This window comes from Dermacentor andersoni, chromosome 3 (genome assembly GCF_023375885.2).
Source record: "Dermacentor andersoni chromosome 3, qqDerAnde1_hic_scaffold, whole genome shotgun sequence".
In the NCBI taxonomy this organism is placed as follows: domain Eukaryota; kingdom Metazoa; phylum Arthropoda; class Arachnida; order Ixodida; family Ixodidae; genus Dermacentor; species Dermacentor andersoni.
Genome location: NC_092816.1, coordinates 159,669,748 through 159,682,173, shown reverse-complemented (window position 1 = coordinate 159,682,173; position 12,426 = coordinate 159,669,748).

Here is a 12,426-nt window from a genome sequence, read left to right as displayed (position 1 = left end):
CTGGGTGAAAGAGCTCCACAATGAAACGTCGAGAGCGAAGGCTTTTCCTTCCAAAGGCTTTTCCTCTCTTCCTTCTCATCGTGGCGTGGCAATCATGGGTCTCAGAGTCATGTTACAAAACGTTAACCAATGTACCGATTTGGGTCGAGATGCTCGTTGACATTGACCGTTAACACGTTCTATCGGGTAGTTGGCAAAGATGCTTTTGCGGCTGTCGACTTCACACGATTCATCAGATCTTCGAAAAATTTCATCGGGTCTTGCTTTCTCCGCTTGATAGGATTGGCTTTCACGCTGAAGTTCCGCTAAAACCCAGTCCAGCACCGGTACGTAACATGTGTTTTGGGGGTCACCGTACATTTGCTAAAGTATCGTTGTTGTGGAACAATTCTTGTTTCTCTGTGCTTTTTGAAAAACTCCCATGAGTTTATTCTATTGGAGAAGTATCCTATTCACTGACATGTATTTTGACAACCAGCTTGTGTCACAGGCCAGCTGTAGAGTAATCGGAGGGTCCCCGTCGTCTGTTTTGCGGTATAAGCTTTGGCATTCCAGCTTCCTTGTTTAGGATTGAGGAAACCATCGGTATGGCTCACTCACCAGAAGTTCTATATTTCGCGCCAAGGTATACGCATGTGAAACTGCAAGCTTAAGAGAATGGCAGGCGCCTATCGCCATAACAGGAAGAGAAATTTCATTTCTTAGTCGAGTGCAGACGCCACTATTTACGTTCATACTGACGCTTGCATTGTCTACTCTAATGCCAACAAGGTTTTTGGGATTAAAACTTTTAGTCTGCTATCTTTATAAAAGCATTGATGCCATGCCTTGAGCATAGCGCTGTTCGACTTTGTGCATGGTAAGGAAAGTCGAAATGAGTTCACCGTTTTACGGGGAAGAATATGCGATGACGATGCCGAGGACCTTGACGACATTCAGATTGGTCGACTCAGCGATTAGAATGCTGTACTTTTGCTCGTCAATACCTTCCCTCTGCAATATTTTGAAAATGCGATCCAATAAGTTCTTTATGAGATTAGGGCAAATACGCGGAAGACGGGAGATGGAAATTCAAGAGAAACGAGAAGACAAAGAAGCGGGAGCCAACGTTTCGACAAGTGGACTTCTCTTTTTCAAGGCCTTGGAAAAAGACAAGTCCACCTGTCGAAACGTTGGCCCACGCTTTCATCTTGTTCTCGTTTTGCTCTTTATCAGATTAGTAGAAATTGTGCGGTGAGCCTTGATGTTAGACCTGGCTATCTTGAAAACTCCGCTTGCAAGCTTCTCCCAAGTGGTCGGCGGTATTTATTGCGCAATGTTCAGCAACAAAAAGAGCAAGGATGACTTCGGATTGGTGCACATGACTTGGTGTTACACGTGACATGACGTCAATTATAGGTCCTTTGCGTGGCACACATGCCAGGTGTTTTGTGAACGTGCGTGCTTATCGGTGCTCACTTTCTGCGCCTCGATAGGACATAAGCAAAATTTGCAGATAGCCTTGTAGGGATCCTGGGATATCGCCATGAGCCACTCCTTGTACTTGTCCTCTTTAAGCCAGCATTCTTTGAAGCACTGTTTGTACATTTTGCTCTTGTCTGCCATGTTCTGCTTGTCTCTAGTAGTCCTAAAACTACATGTACGTTGCGCTCTGAAATTACTTTTGAGAATAAGAATAATGATAAACAGGAATTACCAAGCACACTTAAAAACGGTAACTGTTCGACAAAGAACTGTAACACATGCAAAGCAGTATCTGAAATAAGTGCGGCCACAGACACAGTTCCATGACCTCAGGATGACGATGTGGCCGTCGTTATGAATGGAGCACGGTCGATCCTCCGCGCTGACTCGGCGTCAATAGCGTCGAAACGCCGAATGTCGCACGGTAGCGCTTTTCCAACGCAATCTCGAAGAACGGAACAAGGAGCACCACTGGCTGGCCATCAGTAGAGTTGAGACCCCGGTGGTCGCACGGTAGCGCATTTCGAAAACAGGACTAAGGCACGGGTTGGTAACCAGCGATAACCGCTTCTAATTTGTAGGACATGGTGTGTTTGTTAGTTCGTTCGCACCGAGGCATGCAGGCGCACAAAGGTCTACCTCGGCGGTACTAGCGCCCTCGCACTCTCTCGCCGGCGCGCATGGCCCCATTGGTCTGGATGCAAGGGACCCTCCGGAAAACACGTAGACCTTCTTAATCGGGAGGGCGACGCATGTCATTCATGAGGAGAGGGAGAATTTTGCAGGAGCTGGGCTACGCTCTCTGCGGCTGTCATCAGTGGATATTTCTCACGTGTTCTGGTACATTCCATGGCGTGATCCAGTCAGTATTCGTTTGCATGTATGTAGCTACTTATATAGACACTGATTTCTTTGACACAGGCGAAAAATTCTAAGTTCACATGGAATTAAAACGGTAGCAACATCAACGCAGTGCAGCGCAGAGGGAATAACAAACCAGGTGCATTAGGGCGTGTATATGAACGCGAAATGCCCCAACCTACCCTCGATATCTGTTGCAACAGAGTGCCCACTCATTCTTTCAAACTGTGGTATTAATTTTTGTCACGTGCCTACTGTGTGCACACGACCGGCCGTGATAGCGACGCACCTGGCGCAGCTGTGATTTGGAAGGAACGTGAAATGAGTACAAACGCCAGCTCCCGCCCGTGAAAGTGGCCTCAGCACGCCGCACTTTCGCTACCCATAACGGCGCCTTTTGTGGGTTTGAAATGATCACAACGGATGGACACCGGATTAAAGCAGATGCTGCTGCTTGCAGTTGGAAGCGTCCGACATTCTGAAGACCGGCGTTCACTCTTCCAACCACTCAGAGAAACCGATGCGGGGGTGCGGGCGCCTCGTGGTCGCCGCGCAGAAATGTTAAGTGTCTGAGGCTCTTCTTGTGTCCAGGTGCCGTGTCAGTAACAGGAATGCTGAGACATGCGTACGCACATGTACGATATTGTACCGCGAGCATTGGATTGGATGCTCATGGGACCACCGCGCGATAAGCGAGATCCGTTAGTAAGCGGGCCGCCGCATCGCCTCTCGTTTGTTTATGTGCGCTTTTCCTCAGTGAGGCGCTGAGGCACACACGCTCGCGGTCTTCCTTGCATTGCCTCTTGTTCTCTTTCCAAAGGTTTCCTTCTTTCTCTCGAAACGCACCCTGGAAGCCTATTAAAGTAAACCAAATCCTTCTGGTCGACGAAATAAAGTTGTTACCACCACCACCTCGAAACGCTCCATATCTTGGTCTCGTTTGTACCGTATTGAAAATCCGCTAAATAGCTATATATGCCCTGCGCCAGTTCCATAACGGGTAACATATATGTAACAAGTATTTTTTCGCACTAGAATAGTGATTCAGGAATTTCGCTAGACTAAAGCTAGACTTAGCTAAAAAAGCGAGATTTTGAAAAAAAAAAGAGCTAGAACAGCTACTCGTATCTAAATGAAGTTTCAGGTAGCCTGTTGAACCCAAAAGTAGCTAGATTTTGCTATAATACAGCTAAATAGGCAACACTGTGTGACGTGTGTCTCAGAGAGCTCAGTCGGCGCCCGCCGATGAACGCGCACCGCTACTCGTTTGTAGACAGCACGCACCCATTGCATTATCGTCTGCGCCTCGGCGTTGATAGCCCAAATGACGATCGCGAAGGAGGAAAGCGGGCGAAATGCATGGATGGATGCAAAACATTAATGAAGGTCCTGAGGTAGGCGACTCAGCGCGCTACGGTCCGCTCCTATGTTGGGACAGTCAGGCCATGCCCGAATGCCGCATAGTGGGCCCTCTGGACAGCCCATAGTTGCGCTCTGGCACCTGGGCTCTAGATAGCGGAGAGCCACTTGTCCTCATTGATTACTTCTGTAACGAGGCGCAATGCCAGAGCATGTGGTCTAGGTGACCTAAGTCATTGCAGTGCCTACAAGAACTGGTGGCATAGGTGTTGGGATAAAGCTTGTGGAATAAAGCCGGGCTGGGATACGAGCCTGTTTGCAATAATCTGAGGGTCAATGCCTGTGCTCTATTTAACTTCTTGTGTTGAAGGTGAAAGGCTGTCCTGCCGAGATAGAAGTGCTGCGTAATTTCATTGTGTGTGGTCGGTAGATCTCTGTTCTCCACCACTGCGGGCCGGCGTTAGAGTTCTCCATTGTCGCGTGAAGCGATAACTCGCGCCTTTGAGTGGGCCAGCTCGTTGAAGTTTGTGGGGCATCCCATGATGCATCCCATGTGAACGGGGAACCGCGTGAGAGTGTGGATGCCGCTGCTTTTGCCGTCGAGGATGCGACAGGCTTCCTTACACACGGCGCCAACGCTGAAGGCGCGGATGGCTGCCCTGAAGTAGCCGAAGATATTGGCATGTTTGTCGTGCAGGAGGGCCAAGGCAAGGGCCACTTGCTCGGCCGCACGCGACGACGTGCTTCGTACCGAAGCGGCGTTAACGGTCGAACCCCTGTGGTTGATCGACACTACCGTGAAATTATTGCTGTCGCCATACTGGGTCGCGTGAACGAAGCAGCTGCCGCCAGGGAGTTCAGTCGCGCGGCATAGGAGCTTCTCCGCCCAGGCCTTCCTTCCTGCTACGTTGTCTCTGAAGCGTATAGATGGCAGTGGTGTCCGAATCTCTCGAACGACGTTGTAACCGCTAGGTCCACACGTGAGCCTGATCTTGAACCGCTTTTCGATAGTAGCAGTAGACCATGGTGTACCAAGCATCGTAGCCCTTCCCATGCATTGCAGCTGGCCACTCCATAAAAGTGCGCCGCAGGGGCGTCTGCGTCAGAAGGCGTTTGGTGTGTTGCGACACCACGTACCCGAGCACATGAGGGTTGGATCCTCCCGCGTGTAGCCGTGCGTGGCTTAGCCGTGTCCGGGGAAAAGGGGATCCTGGAGCTTGAACCAATGCCGGGTGCCTGGACATTTACGGCCCCTTGGCGGAGGCAACACACCTCTTTGGCCTCGGCTTCACGCAGACGGCACCTCCGGACCGACCCACCTGGGAGAAATCGGAAGTTGCCTTTACCTGTCTCTCTATCTCCCATCAGCCTTTGTGTTTCTCTCACTTTCCATCTTTCCCGTCTTCCTTTTACTTCCAATTTTTCTAGGCAGTAAGGGTTAACCTTGTGTGATTAGCCAACCTAGCGTATATGATATTTGGTTATAGTGGTAATGTACACCTGGCGTTTGCAGGCCGTGTTTCACAGGTCCTGCAGCGTCCACTTGTAGGACTCGACGGTGGGTGGCTGGCGTTACTGCCAAAATTATACTCCCTCGTGGCTTCTTCCTTCCCCCCATTACCTGATTGTTCCCTCAAGAGGGGGCGCATCGATAATGTCTTCGAGTTTTTTGCCCGTCAAAAAGAAACATTCCCTCGCTTCCATGTAGTCCACTCCGAAACACCAGACAAACCCGTGCGAACAATCTCACCATTCCTCGTGTCCATGTCTCTTACCAAAGTTTTTGTTACACGTTATAAAGCATCCAGGATGGCAAACGGAGATCTCTTGGAGCTCCGTAACCAGAAACAATATGAAAAGCTACCCAATTTAGTTTCATTTGGTGACGCCAAAGTAACAGTAACTCCCCATCGTACCATGAATACCACCCGTGGCGTAGTCTCCGATGATGATCTCTTAGAGTTGACTGAGGCTGAGCTCTTGGAGGGCTTCTGTGAGCAGGACGTCATCAACGTTAAGCGAATTAAGATGAGGCGTTATAATAAGGAAATACAGAACAAACACCTGATACCTACTTTTGGCACAAGTGTTCTGCCCGAGTCCATCGAGGCCGGGTATACCAAGCTCCGTTCTCGCCCATGTGTTCCTAATCCACTGCGTTATTTCAAATGCCAGCGTTTAGGTCAAAGTTCACAGAGCTGCCGAGGCCGCCAAACCTGCGCGAAATGCAGTGCTCATGAGCACACCTCTGAATCTTGTGAAAACTCTCTTCATTGGGTAAACTGTGAAAGAGAGCATGCTGCATACTCGCGGTCGTGCCCATCCTGGAAAATAGAATGGAATGGAATGGAAAAACTTTATTTCTCTATATCTCAGAGAGATTGGCGGTGGGCCGGTGTCTTCATGTCTTGAGTCCTGGCCGCTTCACAAGGTCGGCGCCCCTATTCCAGGGCACCGCTGAGTTTTGCTGCCTCGCAGGCGTGCTGCACAATTGCCCGTTGGGCTGCGAGCTCGCTGCTGGTGAGCAGACCCTCCCAATGTTCCGCACTTGGGTTATTTACTTTATGGAATGCGAAATTACGCTTGCATTCCCACGTGATGTGGTATAACGTGGGGGTTGTTCCGCACCACGGAGATGTATCCCTGTACTGGGTAGGGAACATTTTGTGTGATGTGTGCAGGTTGAAGAACGTACCTGCGTGCAGTCTTCGCCAGCTTACTGCCTCATGTTGTGTGAGCGATGTGTGGGATGAGGGGTATTTAAATCTCCTTCCTCTGTAGTGGTTAAGTATTTCTGCATACGTCGGCTCCACCGTTAAGGGGGCCTCTAGGGTTTCCGATTGCCCTGCTCGGTGCGTGAGTTCGCGAACTAGGCCGTCCACCCTTGAGTTGCCCTGTATCCCGGTGTGCGCCGGTATCCAGAAGATCCTATGTTTTATCTTTTTGTTAGGAGGCTCTATTTTGAGGAGGATTCTCAGTGCTTCCTTTCTAGCTCTGCCTTGTATGTAGTTCCTGCATGTTGCTTTGGAGTCCGTTAGAATTATCAAAGATTTTTTCCTGCGGTAAGCTTCAGCCGCCGCTAGAGCTACGGCGACTTCCTCCCCCTCCGTTACCGTGCAGTTTCTCAGGGTCGCGCAGCTAATTGGTTCTCCCGTGTGGTTTACCACTGTTGCCGCGACTCTAAACATTCTAGTGTTGCGGTCCCATGGGTATACGGCCACGTCTGTGTATGCTGTGTTTCCTAGTGCGGCTAGGTTTCGTTCCACGAAATCTGCTCGTGCCTGCCTTCTGGCGGCGTGCAGATTCGGGTCCATGTTTCTCGGTAGGGGGCTAATCTCCAGTGTCTGGCGAACGCTGTCTGGGATGCTAGCTGCCCGATCCTCTATTCCGTCTGTGTTATGCCCTATTCTTTTTAGGAGCTTGCGGCCGGTGGCAGTCTGCTGGAGCCTGCCGATCTGTGCAATGAGCTGCGCTTCCGCGAGTTCTTCGAAGGTGCTGCTTAGGCCCATTTGTAACAGTTTATCGTTGGGCGTGTTTCTAGGCAGATGTAGCGCCGTCTTATACGCTTTCCTTAGTAGCGTTTCCGTCTGTTCTTTTTCGTGCTTGGTCATGTTGTTGTACGGGAGCGAGTACGTGACTCTGGTGACCACTAGGCTTCTGACCAGCTTGATTGTGTCTTCTTCTCTCATTCCGCTTCTTCTTTGAGATGCCCTCGTTATCATTCGTCTTACTTGTTCTGTCGATTTTTTTAGTAAGCTGATGGTGTGGCTGCATTTCTTGCTTGCTTGAATCCACATGCCTAGGATGCGTATCATGCTCCTTTCAGGCATGTTTTGTCCCTCTAGTTTTACTATTCTTCCTTTGTGGGGTTTCTTCCCACTCTCAGGATTTCTGATTTTTTGGTGGAGCACGCCAGGCCCCTTTCTCTGACGTATTATTTCACGCACTCGGCCGCTTCCTGCAATTTTTCTTGCTTCTGTCCCAGGGAGCCTCGATTGACCCACACCGTGATGTCGTCAGCATATATTGCATGCTGGATGCCATCAATCTTGCTGAGTCTTCGAGCCAGTCCGATCATTGCGATATTGAAGAGTATTGGTGAGATCACGGAGCCCTGCGGCGTGCCTTTGCTTGGGGTGGTAAAGACGTCACTTCGCAGATCCCCCAATCCCGACGTTGCCGTGCGTTCGGTCAGAAAGGCCCTCACGTAGTGGTGGATTCTCTTGCCGCAGTTGGCGTTGTTCAGTCCTTCCATGATGGCTTCGTGGCTAAAGTTGTCGAAGGCCCCTTTGATATCTAGGGCCATGATAACGTTTTCGCCTGCTCTGGGTGACGTGTTTATGATTTCTTCTTTTATCTGTAGCAGGACGTCCTGTGTTGACAGGTTCGCCCGGAAGCCAAACATGCAGTGCGGATATAGCTCCTTGTCCTCCAGGTGGTGTTCGATTCTTCTGGTGACTATTCTTTCGTATAGTTTACCGAGGCACGAGGTGAGGGAGATGGGCCTCAGGTTTTCAATCTGAAGCTTTTTGCCGGGTTTAGGTATCATCACCACGACAGCGCGCTTCCATTCCTTCGGTATCGTGCCCTTTGCCCACAGTGTGTTGAGGTATGCTGTGAGCTGATCTATCGCCTCGTCGCTGAGGTTGCGTATTAGGGAGTTTCTGTTCTTCTCAGCGCCCGCGGCTGTGTTTTTGGTTGTCGCTCTAATTGCCACGTAAACTTCCTCTCTTGTAATCGGTCTGTCCATGTGGGGGTTCTCTGTCCCCAGATACTCCCCGTCGTAGCCTTTGGGATTGTCTTTGCCGTAACATTTTACACGCACTGCCTCCAGTAGTTCCTCGTCGGAGCCTTCGTTCTGGTGGACCAGTTTCTGGATTGCTTTGCCGCTTTCTGTTTTCGTTTTGGTTGGGTTCATGAGGGCTTTTAGTATGCGCCACGTCTTGGCTGTGCTGAGCGTGCCGTTCAGTGAGCTGTAACACTGCTGCCACCCTTGCCTGGCCAGCTGTGTTGCGTACTCTTCTGCCTTCTTTGTGATCTCTGCTATCTTCTTCTTGAGTTTCCTGTTTAGCTTTTGTCTTTTCCAGCGCGTTGTTAGCCCTCGTCTTGCCTCCCATAGCCCGAGTAGCCACCGGTCCACCTCCGGTGTTTGTTCCGTTCTATCTATTTCCTGTGTGTAGAGTTCTTGTATCTGTTTTAGTTGTTGGCTCCATTCCTCTGTCGAGGTAATTTCCCTTTTTAGTTGTTCGCTGTGCTTACGGAAGGCGTCCCAATCTGTGATATGGGCTGTGCCGATTTTTCTTGTTACGTTCTCCGCTTCGATTGTGGTTTTCAGTACATAATGATCGCTGCCTAGGTTCTCTAGCAGGTTCTCCCACTCGGCCTGCTTTGCTCCTTTAACAAATGTTAGATCTGGGCAGGTGTCTGGGCTAACGCTATTACCCTGGCGTGTTGGCTGATTTTCGTCCGTTAAGAGGTCACAGCCTGTGTTTTCTGCCGCAATGCATATTTGCTGCCCCTTCTTTTCGATTTTCTGGTATCCCCAGCTCGGGCTTTTAGCATTGAAATCCCCCGCAATTATTAGGGTGTTTCACTTGGCTAGCATGTTTGCTTCTGCAAAGAGTTTGCCGAAGTCGCCGTCTTTCTGCCTGGGGGGACTGTATAGATTGACTATAATGTGCTTTTAGCTTTGTGCTTCTTTTTGGGTATTATCTCGGTTATTATGTGTACGATTTTCTTGTTCTCAATTCCTTTGTGTGCTATGGCGACTATCTTGTTGCTAATGAGGGTTGCGGTGCGTCCGCTCTCCTGGCACGTGTATCCTTTTAGGGTGGGTGTTGTATTAGTTTCTTGTAACATAATAATGTCTGGTGGTTTGTCTCTAGAGTTTATGTTCTGCTGTAGGAGTCCCTGCTTTCGCCGGTATCCCCTACAGTTCCATTGCCATATTTCTAGTTTGTTTTGTCCTGCCGTGATGTATTGTTGTTGTTATTACTTTGGTTTTCTGGTCCGAATCTTCTCTCGTTAAAGAGCCTGTCTCTGGTGTCATTAGTGGTTCTCTGTGTGTTTTGGTTTTTTACGTAACTGCGGAAGTTTTGGTCTTGCAACGCTATTTTCTGTTGCATTTGTAACATTTGATTCTGCATTGTATGCATGAAGCTTTTTCGTTCGTTTCTAAGACTCTGTTCTTCTGATTGTTGTGTGATCTGCTCTACTGGTGGGCTAGGCGTTCGCCCCGGTGAGTTCCCGCCTGGCCTCTGCAAGTGCATTTCCCTTATTAGGTCGTCTATTCTCTTCTTTGGCTGCCGCGTTTCTTTTCGGCAGAGCTTTTTTGAGTGCTCTATTTTCCTCAGCTAGTTTCTTTTCGTTGTTTGTTTGGTGGTTTCGACCCGAGTGCGGAAACAATGATTTCGGAGGGCCTGCTCCCCAGCTCACCTGGACTCCCCCTTTCTTCTGTTGTTGTTGCTTCTGCTGCCCCGGGCTGCCGTTCTGCTTCCCCAGGGGTGGGAAGGACTCGTCCCTGGGTCCGCCACGGCTTCGACTCCGTCCTCGGCTCCGGCCCCTGCTTCGGCTCCGCGACTGGGCCTCGTACCCGGCCCCGTTATGGCTCTGGGATCGGCCCCTGTCGCCCTCCGAGCTGAACCATCTCGGGCGTCGCCATCGGCTCCGGCTCCGGCTCTGCCGCTGGCCTTTCTGAGGGGCTCGCCCTCGCAGCTCTCCGGCCGTCTTCAGTCGCAGCTTCCAATCTTTCGTGCCGGTTGCGTGATCGCCGTCGCAAACCAGACACCTGAGTGTGCATTGGTGTCCTTTTGCCGGATTCTGCGTCCCGCATAGTTTGCAGGCCTTGGTCTCCGGGTGCGGACAAACGTCCGATCGATGTCCCTGCTGGCAGCAAATGTAGCAAATCTGCCGCGTCGGACGGTACGGGTAGCACCACATCTCTCCTCCGTAGTATAGGACTTGCCTTGGGGTTATGGGGCCGTCGAAGGTGATGACGGCGGATTTTGATTTTCCCAGCATGCTGGCGCTGTGGATCGTGACTCCTTGTGTCCGCACCCATAGGTTGGCCTTGAGTTCCTCCGGCGATGTTCCGGGGTCTACGCCGTGAATTACCGCTCGTTGGGCGTCCTCGGGGACTGCCACGTAAGCGTTTACTTCATGGGTGCGTTCCCCGAACGTGAGATGGGTGATGCGTCTCACGTATTGCGCCGCTTCCTCGTTATCCGTGCTTACAATAATGATTTTTCGAGCCGTTGCAAAGTCTGATAATCAAGTCTTCACCTTTACATTTCGAGTTGGTTGCCGCCACTACGGCCCTGGCGACTTGGTGGGTTTGCAGCGATCTCACAATGAGTCCTTTCGGTCTCAAAATTATTTTAAAGTCGTCTTTCGGGAGCGGAGGCAGCATCAGTCTGGGCCGCCGCATCGTCTCCTTCTCGCACTGCTTTGACGCAGCTGGCGTGCCAGCTTTTATCGAAGCGTTGGCCAGGTTTTTTCCGCCGAGGTCACCCTGAGCGGCCGGTGGAGAATTTCCGGGGTTGTTCCGTTCGTTTTCTCTCTGGCGTTTCCTCTGGCGTTTACTCATGGCTAATTCCCAGTATTGGTTTTCTTCGCGTTGTGCTCCGCGTTGCGGGTCTTGCATGGCGGCCTCCTCGTTGCCCCTGCCCGCTAAAAGCTCGGGTTCGGCGGCGTCGAGGTAACCTTCCTCCATTTCTTGAGCGTCTAATAAGTCCCTGAGTTGTCCATCCATTGTCCGTCTAGAATCGGGTCGATTGTCGGGGCAGTGGTCCGTTCCAGGCTGCATCGTCCCACGGGGCGAGGCCGGGGTGCCCACAAGCGCCCGTAGTCGTGCTAGGCACAACGAGGCTTAGCGCTCGCCCGACCACCTGGCAAATTCAAAGTCCGGTAAAAAACCGAAAAATGGTCCCACCGTTTTGAATTTGGTCTCCTAGTGGTCCGCTTCTGGTCCTCTTTAGGCTCCAACCAAAATTTTGGAGGTCCAGTGGGTCGAAAAGGTCCGGGTTGGTCAAAACTCGACGGAGCCCATGCGACGCACGTCCGCACTGCACCGTGACGAAAAAGTAAAAGAAAACACAACTTTCAAGGAGGCACACAGGCGGGTATCCTACCTGCCAAAGAACACATTTGCCGATGTGACGCGTCAGGGGGCGGCGGCACAACGGCTTCCGGCGCAAATCCGGCCCACACCCAGTGAGCCGGCAGTGATGTCACCCCCCCTCCCCCAGGCGGTTGCAGCTAGCGCTGCTCCGCCATCCCAGCAGAAGGTGCCATTCACCTCCGGGCAGGTGGCCGCAAAGGCCTCGTCCAACGTACTGACGCCTTCACGTCAAACAAAGCGCTCGGAAGAGCGCGTGTCCAGCGCCTCGCAAGACGCGATGGACACCACCACCAGCATGACGGCGCGACCAGCGCCTAAGGAGCGGCGAGGCTCACGCGATCGCTCCAAAAGAGACAAAACCCCCGTCGCGGCGCCTGCAAAGGGCTCGGGAGCTAACCCACGTCTCTTAACACACAGCACTAAACACAAATAACATAATGCATACACAAATACTACAATGGAATGTTAGAGGGTTTCTCCATAACCTTGACGATATTAGAGAACTCCTACACAAACATAACCCAATATTGCTGTGTGTTCAGGAGACGCACCTAAAACGTACATAAACTTTTTTCACCAGTACACCATCTGCCGCAAGGACAGTGATCAGGCTAAAACCTCGG